Source organism: Battus philenor, unplaced genomic scaffold, assembly GCF_028537555.1.
Source record: "Battus philenor isolate CCGP_79_NKW_IND1 unplaced genomic scaffold, ilBatPhil1.0.hap1 SCAF_7, whole genome shotgun sequence".
Classification (NCBI taxonomy): Eukaryota; Metazoa; Arthropoda; class Insecta; order Lepidoptera; family Papilionidae; genus Battus; species Battus philenor.
In genome coordinates, this window is record NW_027181737.1 from 13,649,813 (window position 1) to 13,666,974 (window position 17,162).

The 17,162-nt window shown below is 31.4% G+C and overlaps 1 protein-coding gene across 4 annotated transcripts in view; it reads right to left on the reverse strand.

Annotated features, from left to right (window-relative positions):
* LOC137931236 (four and a half LIM domains protein 2-like) overlaps nucleotides 1–17,162 on the reverse strand; it is a 230,379-nt gene that overhangs the window by 53,187 nt on the left and 160,030 nt on the right. Inside the window, exon 1 of one of the 4 annotated variants that reach the window (XM_068774658.1) lies at nucleotides 14,500–14,588. The exons of the other annotated variants lie outside the window; for them this stretch is intronic. The gene's annotated coding sequence lies outside the window, so the exon portion shown is untranslated. Of the gene's footprint in view, nucleotides 1–14,499; nucleotides 14,589–17,162 lie in introns of those variants that run through there. 4 annotated transcript variants of the gene reach the window in all.

Here is a 17,162-nt window from a genome sequence, read left to right on the forward strand (position 1 = left end):
GCATGGATGTCGGAAGGTGTTATACCGCCTCTCTCCCACCACATTAACATGGCCTTGGCGACGAATTTGGAGTGATCCGCTGCAAGTAAGAAGTTGAAGCACTAGGCCACCATCGTTGAAACTACGGTAGTATGCGAAAGCGTTCCTGTGGTTTCAACAAAAGTCGTTCAAGAAGATGTGGGATTTTTGCAGGTAGTAGTCCGGCACAACCCTTTCGTTGGCCCTGCAGCGAGTATCCCATGCAGGAAAAAAAAGGATATACCATTAGACACCAAATGAGTAGTTATATATACATTCGATTTTTCATCTAAAAACAATCTCCTTATAGTTAGAGGTGGATTTAGGATTCAACATTTATTTATTGAAATAAAACTCTATTGGATTTTTAATTTTAGTTGTATCTTATGGTTCGTTTGCAATTGTTTGCAACCCGTACTTCCTCTATTAAACGAGACTTATTATCAAAATATGGCAACGTTGCAATATCAAACGACTAAGATGCCTCTATTAAAAAAAATGAATATTTTGTCAACTGACCACAATTTAATAGTAAATTTATAGAACCAATTAAATAATAAATTATCTGTTTCATGTAACAACTAATTCAATGAAAGTCACAAGTTTCTAATTTTTGGTTCCAAGATAAGTCGGTTTCCTATGCATGTTTACCTTTACCGTGTGTGAGAAACAACGATGTTACATAACTCACACGAATCTGCATAGAAACAATCCGTTCGCTTCATTGCGTTGTGTAATAAATCTATTTCTGCCGCGGAGTTTAATAATTCAAACAAATATCGCAAACGAGTCGGTCATAGGCGGTGATTTATTTTGATAGTCTAACACGTCCAGTGATCTGACAATGAAATCCTACATCGCAATTGCCAAAAATAGTGTTTGTAAAAACATGTTCAATATGAGTCAGCGACCTCAGAGTTTGAAAAACATAAATGCGAAGGTTGCCATATAATTAATTTTGCTGATTTGATTTAACCCTTAATAACCTAGTTTCAATTTTGATACCAATCTATTAAACCGAATGTTCACATTACTAATAGTTTTTTTTTATAGGTTGGCTGTACGTATTTTGCTGTTGTATAATATTCTTTCCAACGAAATTAAAAAAAAATCTATTTTTTCCTTCATCTAGACCCTCAAGCAAATACAGTAATATTAAAAAAAAAACCCATTCGTAAATCAGGCTACTAAGGGTTAAGAAATCAAGGAGTGGTAGAAGACTGAGAATTGCAATCGTACGTAGCGGGTTCGATTCTATCCTATATAATTCACACTTTGTGCACTTGTTATATAAGATTGCCACTGCTCACAAATAAGTTTCCAATGGATGGGCAACAGCGTCCTCAACATACCATAATATGACACTGAGATCGCCAACCTACCTGCAAAACCAGGTGTTTATTGTATATCCACCATCTATAGATATGTTTGGGGAGACATATGCATAGAAGTGGGCGTCTATGGGCTGAAACGATGTTTTAAGAAACGTAAAAATAATCTTGTAATTCGACTACGTATGTATATTTAAGTAAAAATAATAGTGACTCATCTTTTTTCTTTCCAGCAACTCTCCTTGCACAATTATATCACAGTAAAATATAAAGATACATATTTAACGAAGAGCTTACTGCAACTATTCAATGTGAACACGATTTTCTTAAAAGGAATAACCTATAAATAAATTTAACTTTTGAAAAACTTATGTTCTAACATCCTCAATAATTCGACTTTCTTGTTGATATAGATAAGTATTTTTACGTATTTACCAAAAGTAGGGGAATCTGACCCATATGTGATAGAAGAGAAGACGCAGTCATTGCATAAAGAAAGTCATGATCCTATGAGAGACGCGAAGAAGCGAATTTTAAATAAATTCCCCCCTACAGTGGTCAAGAGAAGCCTGCGTCGCTACCGACTGCCAAGTCCACGCTTAGTAACCTATACTACACATGTCTCAAAACTTACACGGGTACAGTCCCCTATTCGTGCAAGCGTCATTGTTATAACTGGAATACATTCAACAAGATTGTTTAGTTTAAGGAACTCTCCGTGAGCTAAATTTTGATGAAACAGCACAAAGCATATAGTGGCTGGAAGCATAACATAATTTACATCAAACGTATGTGCAATATACAGAGTGAATGATTATAGGTGTGATAGTTTTTCTTTGTTTTATATCACATAGTAAAACAAACTGAAACGAGGAATCTAAACAATCAAAGTCTTATTATCTGAATGTAAAAGAGTTTTGTATATGGCGATAATCCACCCGAACTGTGATCACATCACCACAAAATATTTGCAAATAAAATTAGTACACCGTATTCTAAATTCGGATAACTGCATATTAAAATGTATTATTGTTTTCTGTTTGTCCTTTTAGACTTTGTACTGGCAGAAGTTGCACGCCTGTCGCTTTATAATAGAAAAAAAAACTTTTTTGCTTTTACAAATATTTCCAATCATACTGTACATAATCTGTCATTCAAGAATATATTGTACGTGCCAGATATAAAGTGTTTAATATTAAAAGATTGCCACTGGCAACACTAAAATTTGCGCACGCGCCTTTTAAAAGACATGACATTTAGCGCCGAGTTTTCATAGGAAAACATTGGCCATGCCGTTGTCAAGATGCCAATAATTTTATTGCCAAGACTACAATTGTATGCGACACTGTACAAATGAAATTCTTAATCTGATATTAATTATAACGACATCGTAAAAAAGTTTCAAGTTCATACAACGTGAATAATTTTTAAAACGTTTTTCATTTTAATTCATGATTATCGTCGTTGTCAAATCTATCTCTGCCATGTTCGAAAAATATTATAATAACAAAATTGATTTATGTCTTGTAAAGTTTTTATTTCTAAGATCATCGACGGAGTTTCCTTTTTTGCACAAGTGCCTGTATCAGTTTTCTATAACTAAGACATTACTTAAAGGTTCTATTTAAAATAACATGAAAATTATTTATTAATATAAAACAAAAACTTTTCAATCTTACAGAGTAATTATGCCATTTTATTCCATTTAGTACACGTGTGGGAGTAAGTGGGAGTGAATGTGCGTGTGTGAATGTGTCTGTGTTTGCGTGTGTGTTAATATTCGTTGCAGTGCTGTCTCTTTATGGGAGAAGAAATTATCCAAGTTTTAGTACACTTTTCAATTGTAATTATTTTCACAGTAAATATCCAATACATTTTGAACTTTATTGTTGGGTTTACTGGAAGTTGAATGTTTTGTGTATCTGTAAAGGTTGGATTTAATTTTGTTATTTTTGCTTTAGGTTTAGGACAATGTACCGGGCCAACTCATCAAAAGATTCTGCCGTAGATTTTTTCCTGAGGAGATCTGGTAACTTGAACGGAGGTATATTAAGGTTTTCGCATAAGGTCGTAGTATTTGGTCACGTTAGTTGTGTGATTTATATATTTATATTTATATATGCCATGCCGTTTTGTTTTATATTTTTAAGACTCTTATCAACAAACGACGGGTCCTTTCTTGGTTGTATATCGTAGAGATCTAATATTTATTTGAAGAAGCTATGTTGCAATCTATGTTGTATAACATATTTTTATGTATTACATACCATGTGATAGATTTTCAGTTACATTTCTTAATTCAACTCTGAAAGGTGGTTCTAAATCCGTTAGCCAAGTAATATGCAAACAAGGTCTGGATATAAAGAGTAGAAAATGCGTTAACTCGGTCTCATATAAATTTTATTGGTCAAGAACTCTAGACTTCAAAGAACTTTGGAATAAGGCAAACAGCATCGTGTGATATTATCAATGTTGGTAACACATCAATGCCAACAGCAACGTGTATACAGGATGAATGCTTACATAACGCATGATAGCGCATCTTAGCGCATCAGCGAAAAGCTTTTACCTATGACACCTTTTTACAATTATCAATAGGTATCTATTTTCAAATATCTAGGACAGATAATAAACAATAGTTAATTTAAATAAGTAGTAATCCGAATTTTGTAAACTATTTTTCTTACTGTAATATCACTATGTTATTTATTATTTTTGAGATCTTTGCTTTATGTGTTCATACATAAATTGACTGCAAATGCGCTATACCTTCACTCCTTTAAAGCTTACATCTATAACAAATCATCAGGGACACAGTGTCATCTTTATGTTGATAGCATTACAAATAAATCAATTAAGAAAGTTTTGGACAACAAAGTTTCGTATCAATGGTAAAACGAAATCTATTGTGAAACTTCCTGACTATATGCACACTTATGTTATTTTACACAAAGGATGTATTATTCAGATAAAAATAAAAGGCACGCTGCATTCGACCAAATGAGCTTTGAGTTTTTAAATCAATCTTGTAAAAAAAAATTATTAGAGGAGTGGTAGTCCAGAGATAAGGACAGAGGTATGCGATCGTAGTCGCAGGTTCTATTTCTTGGATATAATCTAAAATAATTCACACTTTGTGTCTTTAATTATAAAAAATCGTAAATGCTCACAAATAAGTTCCCAGAGGATGGGTAGCAGCGTCCTCTGCGTATTATATATAATATTCAATGTGATATTATGATTAGCAATCCACCCGCCAAGCGGCACGAATGTGATATATCCCCCATATTTATCTTTGGGGAAGGCGTATATATATTGAAGCAGGCGTCTATAGGCTAAAAAGAAGAATATATCGTGGACGTTCTATGGCTGATTAATTTGAAAAACAATTTGTTAAAGTGTACTCAAAAGTATTTAATTTTTTACTCATTAGCGCAAATTGTTGACAAAACAAATAGTTTTATTATTAATTTTGTGATCATTTGATAATGTAGTTCGTCAGAGAAATAATTACAGAGATAATATGATGATAGATAAATAGATGATAATGTGTGAATTACAACAAATTAATTAAAGAAATTATAGTTGAAACACAATTGTATTTCCATTATATTTTTGTATTACCAACACTGTTATGCTATTGCTATATATAGTATCAGTGATAATAATTTTTTAAGTATGACAGAAACGTGTCTTATTTATTAATCAGTCCTGGAAGCTAGTTCCACTAAATTAAAAATCTACTTTTGGTGTTGCCAACAATAATGGCAGTTAATAAAACGTGTTCATTACGTATTATTAAAAGGATCGTGTCCAATATCTCAATGGGAACATAAAAGGTTGATAACATCGACTGTACCGCCATAAAACATGTCTCAGTGATCTGATCTCGTTTAGAAGGCGTTAAATCTCACAGATCTAAATGCAGATCATCTGACGTAATAGTGACGCGGGCAGATAGGTCCGTGTGAAACGTTTTCCCGCGCTTGCAGATACGTATCCAGAGATCGAAACAAATTAAGTGATAAATATTAATATTAACATACGCCATAAATAAAAAAAATCCAAATAAAATTACGTAAACTGGAATTTATAAATCTACGCTGGGTACAGGCCGCTATCAAACGGTGCTATAGAAATATAGGTATGGGCAATATTCGGCAGTAGGCGTCTTACGACCGAAAAGATAACTATGATATAACTAGAAGTTATTAAAGTAAATTTACGGTTATTTTTGTTATTATGTATATATATATATGTGTGTGTGTCGGTTGACATGTCAATAACATTGAATAGTCCGGCAGGGAGTCTCGATAAAAAAATTTACGAAAATTTAAAAAAATCACAAATTTCTTGTGAATTCATTTATTCCTATTAATATTCGCTTTGGATCATTAATAGCAATCGCATAAGCGAAGTATTGCGTCATGAAAAGTATGACATAAGAACCAAATTTGATATAAACTAAAACCGGATTGTGTTCCTCTATATTGGATTTCTTCAACTTACAGCTATGAAGGTTCTTCACACGTATTTATTTGAGAAAATCCTTCAACAAACCTTCCTTCAACAAACTCAGACAGTTTTTTTTTCATATAATCACTTACTAAAGACCAAGAGTAGAAAAGGCCACCAGCATGACTCATCACACGGATTAGATACGCACATGCAAGAGAGCTGCTAGGAAGATGGAAACTTCAATACCGAGAGCTAGAAAACCAACCGAAACGATAGCAACAGCTATGGAACGAAGACTACCCCTCTCAACACCACCAGGTGGAACGAAAAAACAGTGCACCAAAGTCACAGACGCGCCAGATAACATCCAAATGGCGCAAGGGTACGGGCAGAACTAGTAGTGGGAGTAATTTAAATTTCAGCTCGCGGACTGGAGATCGAAAGCTACAACAACCCCAAAAGGCTAACAGCGCCAACATATAACACAAACTAGAGAGACAATTGTAGGAAAGCAATTCAAAGGTATATTACTTGAAATAGTTGTAATAGGATTTTTGAAAAAGCTTTGTTGAAAAAAACAAATTGATAACACAATTATTTAGAGACATTAGATCAGTGTTTCCCAAAGTGGAAGCCACGCCCCAAAGGGGGGCAATTCGTAAGTGGACTCGACACGAGTTTAACCCTTTCGCTTTAATGTAACAATTATGTATGTTATATAGGGAACGTAAGAATTTAAGGAAGGCTGTATAAGAACGTTTATTTATATTTAACCAAATTTGATAAATTTCAATAAATAATGTCAGTCATATCCATTTTATGACTTCGTAATACAAGAACAAAAATCCCTTGTGATATTCTGAACGCTAGTAATATTTTAATTGTTTACGTACTTTATTTTTATGCGGTGTTTATTATTCTGCTAACTGTAGACCTTTGCATCGTTTATCTTTGTTAAAAAATACCTGTCATGTTTATAACATGATATTCTTTTTTTTATATATTATTTCATTATTATTTATTATCATAAATAAATACAATAAGTTTATTTATTTATGATTCGAATTTATGACAAGTAACCTAGTACAATGTTACGTGAACTGATTTCAAGATTAATATACATTTTAATACATAAGTTTTATAAAGAATATTCAATCTAAATACGTCATAAATTATAATTAATCAACAGATAAAAAATAAGAACAAATTAAGTTTTATATACTAAATTAAATATTTATCAATATATTATCAATCATTTACTGTTAACTAATTAAATAAATATTCGTAATCCTTTTTATTCTATATAGCAATTTTCCCAAAAACTATTAAATATTTTTAATAGGCAACACAGCGTGGGCGCTTATCTTTGTTGAGTCATAAAAATCCGAATAAAAATATTTCGGTTCAGTGTACAGTTCAAAGCATTTGCGTTATAGTTATTATTTAAAATTTTATAATTTATTACATTGACGCGAAACATCTTCGCCATGCTCAAATTAAAATTCAAAATATTTTTATTCAAGTCGAGTTTTACATGTACTTTTGAATTGTCGATTATTGTAACTTTATAAGTTGTATGCTATGAACGCTGATCTGCAAAAAAGAGTCAGCTAGAAACTCAAAAGTTGTTATTTTAAACGAAATTCAACAATTTTTCATATATGCAATATAATATAAACCATGTAAATGAGTCAACAAACCCAGTTTCACGCATTTCGATCAACTAAAAAAAACTAAAAACTCTTGAATGCTAGGATAAGACTCATTTAATAATAAATGAGTACACTAAGGTCTACGAAAGTTTTGTTAAGTTTTTGGAGACGAAATTTATGGTAAATAAAGTAAAATTATTTGATCATTAATTATAAGTGTATGTATTTATTAATTAATTAATTTCACATGTTTATTATGCATACATTGATTAATCACTATTAATATTTAAAAATATTGTAATCGTATACTTGATAACATTGGAATGTTTAGAAAAAAGGGTATGAATTTTAAAAAACTGTTGGGAAATATGTAACTATTTTCATTGTTTCATTTCTATTTCCATGATCAGTTTTTTTCTGTATTTGATAATTAAATATCAATTAATGTCTTTTATTAAATATTTTGTTAATAATTAATTCAATTAAATAAAAAAATTACGACAATATATTCTATTTCATTTTTAAATTCTATGAAATAGATGTCACAAAAACTTTAACAAACTAACATTAAAAATGTAATATTAAACTATTACAAAATAAAATGCCGATATTATTATAAACAATATTTTGAATCAACTTTTCAGTCGACCTATTAAGGCGTAAAAACCACTCGAACAACGAAAACCAATACAGATAAGGAAAACTAATTAATTTCACCATCATATACAAAACGATTTATTTATAGTCCAGCAAGTGTAAGCGGTCGTTTAAAACGTTCCAATGACCCTAAAAGCACGCTAACAAGGTTGAATTTTAAATAACGAGGTGATATATTGTCTGTAATCGGAAAATTACATTATGCAGATGTTATAAACACTTTTCTCGCTGCCCGTAAAAGCTACGCTTGACCTTGTCTTTGACTCGAGTGAAAGTGTTCGCGAGTGTACCGGACGGGTCTTGGTGGGGATGAAATCCAACACCGCGTGACGTCACGTGTGCCGTGCGCACGAGTGGAAAGCCCATGCAATAAAGCAGCAAGCATCTTATTAAAGTCTATCAGACACGCTTATGTTAATATTAATGACAGATAATACTACCTGTTAAATATTCTACGAAGTGATCTTTTACCACTATCATAAAATTCTAACTTTTAGTGTCAATAATAAATTATGTTATAATAATTTTTTTTCTCAGTTTTCTCTTCATTTTTAGAGGTCCAGGTCTCCGTCTTGAAAAGCCTTAATGGAATCAGTAACAAGCTTTTACCTTATTATTTTATCTAAAGTTTTCCTAAGCACAGTAGTAATGAAAAATCCAGTTATTGTTTTGCTTGATCAGACCAACCTACCCAGTTGACGGCCTGCCTGGTCTTTAACCGTCAATTTTACATACAAGTAGTAGTTTGCCGAAATTATCTGGTTTTCTACGGGTGATGTGGTCAAAATAACTTAGGATTCGTTAGTAAGATATTTTAGGCATGGAACTGAAGCTCGCATATAAGTAGTTTTACTTGAAATATGGAGTACATCTGATACGAATTCATTTGTTATAAGAATAAAAATTTATTCATTGACTAAAAAGCTTAGAACAAGGTTTTCGTGGCCTCCGTAGAAGTTTCATGCCTCCATTGATAAAAAAAGAATAGCGCGGAAAAAATTTGAATGAATTCGAAAATAGAACGTAAATTGAACAGTAGAGTTGTACTACTCGTAGCCACGGCTTGGCTTTAGAGGATATTTATAATGAAGAACGTATTTTTTTTTTAAAAGAAAACTACATTTTTTAAAAACACAAAACTTCTACACAACATGTCTACACGTAAATATATCAAAAGTGTAAATGGAAAATACTTTTGCTTATTTAAAAACATCCGCAAATAAAATATTAAGAAATTTAACAAACATAATCTCGAGATTGGTGTGGGTAGTCCATCCAATAGGTGGACAGACAAAGTCAATAGGCCAGACCGGTAATCGTGGCTATCTACGGAAGAGACCTGTGCTTATCACACACATTCTCGCTTCCTGCACCATCACTATCTCACACATACATTCACGTATTAAAAAAATAATGGTCGACAAGACTTTTCCTTACATCTTCCCGACTGCGAACTTCGTCGAAGATCGTCAGGATGACCGGTCTTGCGTTGTCCGCATGTAGCGACCACCTAGTGAGCGGCCTAGCCACATAGCGTTTACTCGTGGTCACCACTCGAAAACCTTACAGCTCAACAGCCTTCGGATGCACGAGCGGTGCTCCGACTATTGCCACTTCAGAGGAGCAATAATTCTAATTATTCTCACGGCTAGACTTCGAGGATAGCTCTCTGCATTGTACTTCAGGTGATAAGACGCGATAAGGCATGAAAACAACCTCAATATAATTCAACATTATTGAAAACAAACGGAGATGCGGTTTGTGTTTAGTAATATACGTACGTAGATAGATAATTTCACATCTGGCTTATGCATCCGAAACTGTTAAAAGATTACACATTTAAAAATAAAGCTTCAAACATTTCGATTCAGGTTTACCGGTTATTTATTTTCGTTTGTATCAAGGTTGTGTTGCACAGATAAATAACGGTTTTCTCATTCGAGTTGAGACATATCGGATAAAATCATTCCCGGTCTATATCCTTTGATACGCAGACGTTCGAGTGGCGTGAAAATGTTTCCCGCCAATTTAGCTGCGACTTCAATCGTGGTTTGCCTGAATTTACGCTCTCACAACACACCTTACAGTGAGATATATTTTTATCCTTGTCAAGCCAATATTAGCTTTTGATTTTTCTTAGTAAACAAGCAGCATGTTTTCGTTGTTCTAGACCATAGATACCCACAGCAACACATATGCCTGCCACAAAGACAACTAGCATGATCCCCATGCTTGGCAGATCTGTTTGGCGATCGCAGTGTGGTATTATGGTACGCAGAGAGCGATGCTTACCATCCTCTTGAAACTTGTTTGTGAGCAAATGCAATCCTATGTAATTAATGTACAGAGTGTGAATTTTATAATATCGTATTTCGGAAATCGCGACCTACGATTTTTGATTTTTGATTTTCGATTTTTGATGATTTGGCTCGGCTATCGAATCGCTAAAGCATATTTTAAATAACCTATTTCACGGTATAATGCTTATATTCATATAAAAGTACTTTTACACGAAAGTTTTATTAATAATTTAGCAGTTAATAATTATAAGAAAAGATACAGCACAGGTAGATTGATTATAGGTTTAAAATCTCTAAAGTCGTAAATGAATCATTTATGAGCAACAAGACTTCAAAGCTTTTACATCTATTTCCAATAACCCAGTATAAAGCGTACAAAGTCTATGGGGTTATATAATAAACAATAAATAATGAATATGTAGTATTATGTATTGTATATGTATGTACAAATTTTGTTTTGAACTATCGGGATGTATGAACAATTAAAAAACTGATATAAAATAAATGACACGAACTCTGTTCCTTATTCCCAAGATACAACAAATAATACAAAAAAAACCAAGCGTTTTTGACAGTTGGTAGCACAGATAAAAAAACATATTGCCTTTTAAATAGTATTAGGCGCTGCAACAAATTTGGAAGTGCATTGTCTTATTACATTATCATTACGTTGTTTATTATTTTTTAAAATTTGACTGACTGTCTTTAGATACAAAATCAAACCTGTAAATAATTAGAGCGGTAACCCAGCTGTAGAGGACTAAAAGATGCAAACGTAAGTTGCGGTTTCAATTCCCGGAATAAAATTTTGAAGAATTTCTTTTACAAGTTTCCAGAGGATGGGCAGCAGAGTCCACTGCGTACCATAATACCACACTGCGATTGCCAATCCGCTTGCCATGAGTGGCGATTATGATATATCCCACGATAGATATCTTTGGGGCAGGCGTGACACTTGCAGTGCAGGTTATAAAACCAGAACGACGAGAAATTTTTAAAAATAATTATAGAGAAATTGTGACAATTTTTTGTCGTATACATGACTCAAATATTCCTCGATATTAATTTCAGTGTATAAAAATAGTTTCATATGAAATGTCTGTGTTGTAACTGGAAAGATATTTTCACGAGAGGTTGCCAACGAGAAAATTATAAATCACCTCACGAGATATCTCCATTAATAAATATTGATTAACTAATTCTAAATCATTACGACGGTTTTAGGTCGAAAAGACGTTTCACTCGGAACACAGATTATTAATTATTTTCAAATTCCAAAATAAATTGATATATAAGGTTACGCAGAAGTAATGTCATAATTTGAAACGGTCGCCATTTTGTTATAAACTAAAAAAGAACTCTGTTGTTGTTATAAGTTTATTTGAAAGTTTAAGATTAATGACATGTATTAGAAAATAAATCTATCGTTCAAGTAGCTATCACGTATTACCACATTTGGAGTCATTTGTAAAAATTAAGCCACTTTCACATTATGACATTACTTTTGCGCCACCTGTCACATCAAACTTTTACTAACCCATAACTTGCTGTGTCAGTTCAAAAATGGTATTTACCACTAAAAGCCACTAAGGTAACACAATTAACGTTGTTAAATTAATGATTACATATGTGGTAATAAACGGCATTTGGTTGGACCAAATCAGTATAAAATTACGTAAACATTGTTATTCCAAATTCGAAATGTCATAATTAATAGTTTGTTAAAGGTTCATTTCGATGAAAGGGATTTATGTGGTTTAAAAAAATAGATGGACAACATCAAAGCGCGCCATGATTTGCATTATTATACAGAAATAGATCATTATTAAACATTATAATAGAATTGGCGCGCTGTCAAATTCTGAACGTTCATCTGTCAAGCGATATACCGCTTGTAGATACTTCAATTTGGCAACTTTTAGAACATAACGCTTATGTCAACGACTTTTTTCACGGTCGACCTTCATTTTGTGCGGCAAATATCAATGCAAATAGATGAAAGGTGTTTGGCGCTTATTAAGTAACTGATTTGATCTAGGAGGGCGTGGGTTTAATAAATTCTATTTTTAAATGTTAAGACGTAAAATTATAAATAGTCTTTTATCCTATTTCATAAAAGCGGAATATAATAAATAGGAATATTTTTGGATAAAATATAGCCTTGGCTCGTTTGAATAAGCATTTTTATTCATTCCAAAATTCGTATTTTGACCTGAAGTTAGAGTAAACAGGGTGATTGGTTACAGGTGTGAAAGCCTGAAAGAAATTAATGTATAATGTGTAGACGCGAATGCCCATTGGTCGGCAAAAAGTTTTAAAGCTTTACAACCTTTCCTAATCACTTTGTATAAAGTGATCATTCTGAAATATGTAACATTAGTTTTATCTATGTACAATAAAGAATATTAAATAAATAAAAAAGTATACATTTATTTAAATATAAATATAGTGGCCACTCCATATTGTGGTGCGCAGAGGAAGTTACTGCCCATTTTCGATTTTTCCAATTTGATGTTTTCAACATTGTTTTTGAGCAGCTGCAATTCCATACAGCTATGAAGAGAAGTGTGAGTTATCATTAAGAGTGTATTCAGGGAATTGAACTCGCGACTTCCGATCGCAAGTATCAGTCCTCTACTGTTGGATTACCGCTGTTCACTATTAGAATGTGTCAGGCAAACAATAATTAATTTTAATTTGTAGTAATTCGTTTAAAAAAAAAACCTTTGTTATACTATGTTATTATTACGTTATTATTTATGAAACCACTGATGTTTGGATACTGTGTATCAAAAATTAATTGACAATAAAGGAGCTAAACATTCACCCCTTTAAAAACTTTGTATCTATTAACAATCACGCTGTATATCGCCCAGGTAAATTGACTTTATAATGAGAGATTCGTTAAATATTACAAATAAATTATATTAATAACTATGACAAAACTTATTAATCCATTAATTTAATAATTTTAATAACTTTTAATCCCGATTATTCAAACTTGCTATTGATCAACTAATAGAAACAGGTGCTTTTGCAGTTGGCGTATTTACTACCTAAAGTTTTTAATCGCGTGGACATGATTGTACAAGAAAAACTACAGACAGTGTGTTTTTCTCATTTTTGTTCATAAACCTTAATAACTAATATTTTGTAAATAAGCCGAAGTCATGAGAAAAAAGCCCATTAAATACACGAAGTATCGACGGCCAGCATAAAAATAAAACATTTAAGCCGATTGTTTTAAGCGCCATCTATTAGCGAACTGTGAGTTTAATGTATTATATTTATGTACAAATATAATACATATATTTTAAAAATATTTTGTTTCACGCAGCTAAATTAATGAATAAATAAATTAATTGTAAATAATTCCCCCTATTTATTTAACAAGGTAGCGTCATATGAAAAGCCAAACATGTTTTCAGATGCGGCATGCGAATGTTACGGTTGCAGTTTCGTATAATAGACGACAGCTATTATAAAATTACAGATAGTTTAAATAAGGTAATTCTCATAACATATTTATGCCATAAAGTAAAAGTGCAAACGTTATGGCACTTTTACTATATAGCACAAAAAGAAGAAAATAATTTTTTTATTTAAAAAAAAACAAATCTGGTGATGTAGCATAATTTTTTTCACTAACTTTTTAAATTTATATAAAATTACACTACAAATTTAATCTTATTTAATATTTACAATTTAAAGATAAAACATTAAAATATATTTAAAAACATTACTTCATTAATTTTTAAAGACATTCCAATGAGAACTTAAACGGTTATAATAGCGCCATCTACCAGCGAGTAGTAGAACTATCTATACAAAACGTCCTTGTTATGGTACGCAATAATTACATAAAGTATTATAATTTTTATAAATAAAAACAGGTTTTTAACTGAATATTATATAATAATATTTAATCTGAATGTGTCTTTTATAATAATCAATCGACAAAGTTTTTAATGCGAAAGTAAAAAAATGTTAATAAAAAGCACTAATACATTACTTATAATTATTTTGTTAAATTAAAACTTTATTGTACATTTCATGCATTACAATTTTAATGAAACCACTCACAAAATAAACTTCACTTTTGCAACCGTTTCGAGAGCACAAACACAAAAGCGCGCGCGAATTTAAATTTCGAATCTAACTATTGTCGCCTGCTTATTATTTTTTTCGAGCTGGAGGCAAATGCTAGAAGAGATACGTCCTCGGCAGCCGTTGAAAGAGGATTGAGTTCACACTTGGCGACGGTTAGCGCAGTGTTACTAGACGTGTTGTACGTTAATTATATTTATTACATCGAACGAATGTCTATAAACACTCACGGACGACGGAGACTTCAAAGCGTTCAATCGCTATTTAAAGGAACGATGAACGAGTTCTCTACTCGATCGACACACCTCACCATTATAGCGGAAAATTGGAAAATCTAAAACGTTACTACAGGCCGCTAATTTTAAATTATTTTTATTCTGTGATTTTAACAACATAAATTGCACGCTGGCCTAATAAAACCGTAGCTAGATTATGTTAGAGAACATGCATTTATATTAGATTGGTAGAAACGAGTCAATAGCAATAAAATTAATATAGTATCATCAATATTTTTTTATTTAAAGTCATGACAATGTTTTAAATTTGATAGCAATTAACTAATTGAAATCAAAGTCAATTTCGCGTATTAAAATTAGGCAACGCGCCTCTTGAGCTCCGCCAATAAATTGTTCTCGTTCAAATGTAGGCCGCCACTTCATATGCTCATGTCGTAAATTAGTTGCAAATACATTCAACTACAAAATCGAACATAACTAATGCTAGTTTAATTGCCGCCACATAAATTAAAACTTAAAATACTATTATGAATATTTTCTGTAAATTATTCTTATGATACGTATTTTTTTAAAGCAATTATTCGACGTGAATTACTATTTTAATAAGCAAAATGCATTTTTTTTTAAATTTTATTTATTTTAATTGTAACTTTAACAAAGTCCACTACTACTTTTATATAACCAACTATTAATGAATGAAATGTAAATAAAATAAAGGTAAGAAGAGATAAGTAAATAAAAAAGTCGTCTTACCTAAAAATATAGTCACTATGCACTTTTTAATCTGTGTATTCAAATGTCAAATCCGTTAAAAAATTAAGACTAAAATGGCGCGAAAAATTCCCGCGCTGCGCATAGCTCCCGTCGGAATGGCGAACAAGGTGCGAGCGAAACCCCGCTTGCACAGTTAGTGTACAAAAGTTTATTTTTAACTTAAACCACACAACTAATGTTATTTATTAAGCGAACGTGCTAAATTGTATAGAATGTATCCCTGCGGTGTATAAACACTTAAAGGTCTTGGATTCCTTCAGCCGAGAAGTTTGCGGTTACTATTATGAATCTAACTTTATCAAGAATAAAAAAGTTAACATTTTATAAATTCATTTTAAAAAATTCAGATGTTAATTAAATAAAATAATAAATTTAATACTTTAATACAGGCATTATTTTAAAATATTTTTAATATGTCAATGAATTTGATTCGATATTTGGTTGTTTATTAAATTCAATATAATTGTAACATAAAACTATGCAAATGCGTCGAAAAATCATTCAATCTATGTACATTATAATAATTTAGTTGTCAACGTAAATCTTTATTAGGATTGGTAAGACATATAAAAATAAATTAAATGTGATCTAATTTATATTGTAAACAGTTGACAAATATAAATGATTTCCAAAAATATCAATAGTTTCAATAATGATACGTAATATTTTTAACTGATGTAGAAATATCAAAAATATGAAAGAAATTTTAAACGGTAATTTAATACAGTTATTAAATTTTAATGTGTTTCACTTTATTTGATTATATGTATAAGGTAAATAGTTTTCATAATAAAGTTGTTAAATATATACTATAACAAAAATAACATCATAGATAACAATTCTTAATTATATTAAAATAAAACGAAATAAATATCCCATGACGTCAATGCGCGGATCAACAAGCCGGGACTTTGATGGAAATAAGCTAATACTAATACTGGAGGAATCGCATATTTGATAAAGAACGTCATGTACTAATTAAAAAAAAAAATATTTGAGAACGATTTTTACGATAGTATCTATAAGTAAATTTATTTTGAAATAATCCAAATGTGTCTAAAAAATGCTAAAGTTCATAACTGTACTCATTTAAAATTAGTTTGAGTAACTCTCAACAGTTCAAGTAAATTTATCACATTTAAATATGAAACGTAATAAAATTTATTGTTTAAATTCTGTGTTTATATCTCGAAAGTTGCAAAAACCAGTGTATCATTAAAAATGTTTCTCAACCCTGGTTTCACTCTAATAAGGTCGACAAAAGCCGTAGTCTTCTTAATGTATTATTTATTTATTCATTCATTATAATATTCATGTATTATTCTTCTAGGTAAATATAAAAGTAGAATGATAGAAGACTACTTAGACTAATTAGATTTATAGTACAATCAAATCGAACTTCCTTGTTATGGCATCCCTAACTTAAGTAGCGAGTTCCAAGAAGAGATCTGAAAAGAGCCCCCGATAAACTAGGATCTCTTGTGACTTTCACCAATATCCTTAATGCAACAGTTGGAACAATTCATTTCCTAGTCTTGTTGTAATCCAAAAAAACGATAATTAAAAAGTTTGATAGGTATGATTCTTACACCCTATACACTTTCAATTCTAATAATGCGAATAAAATAG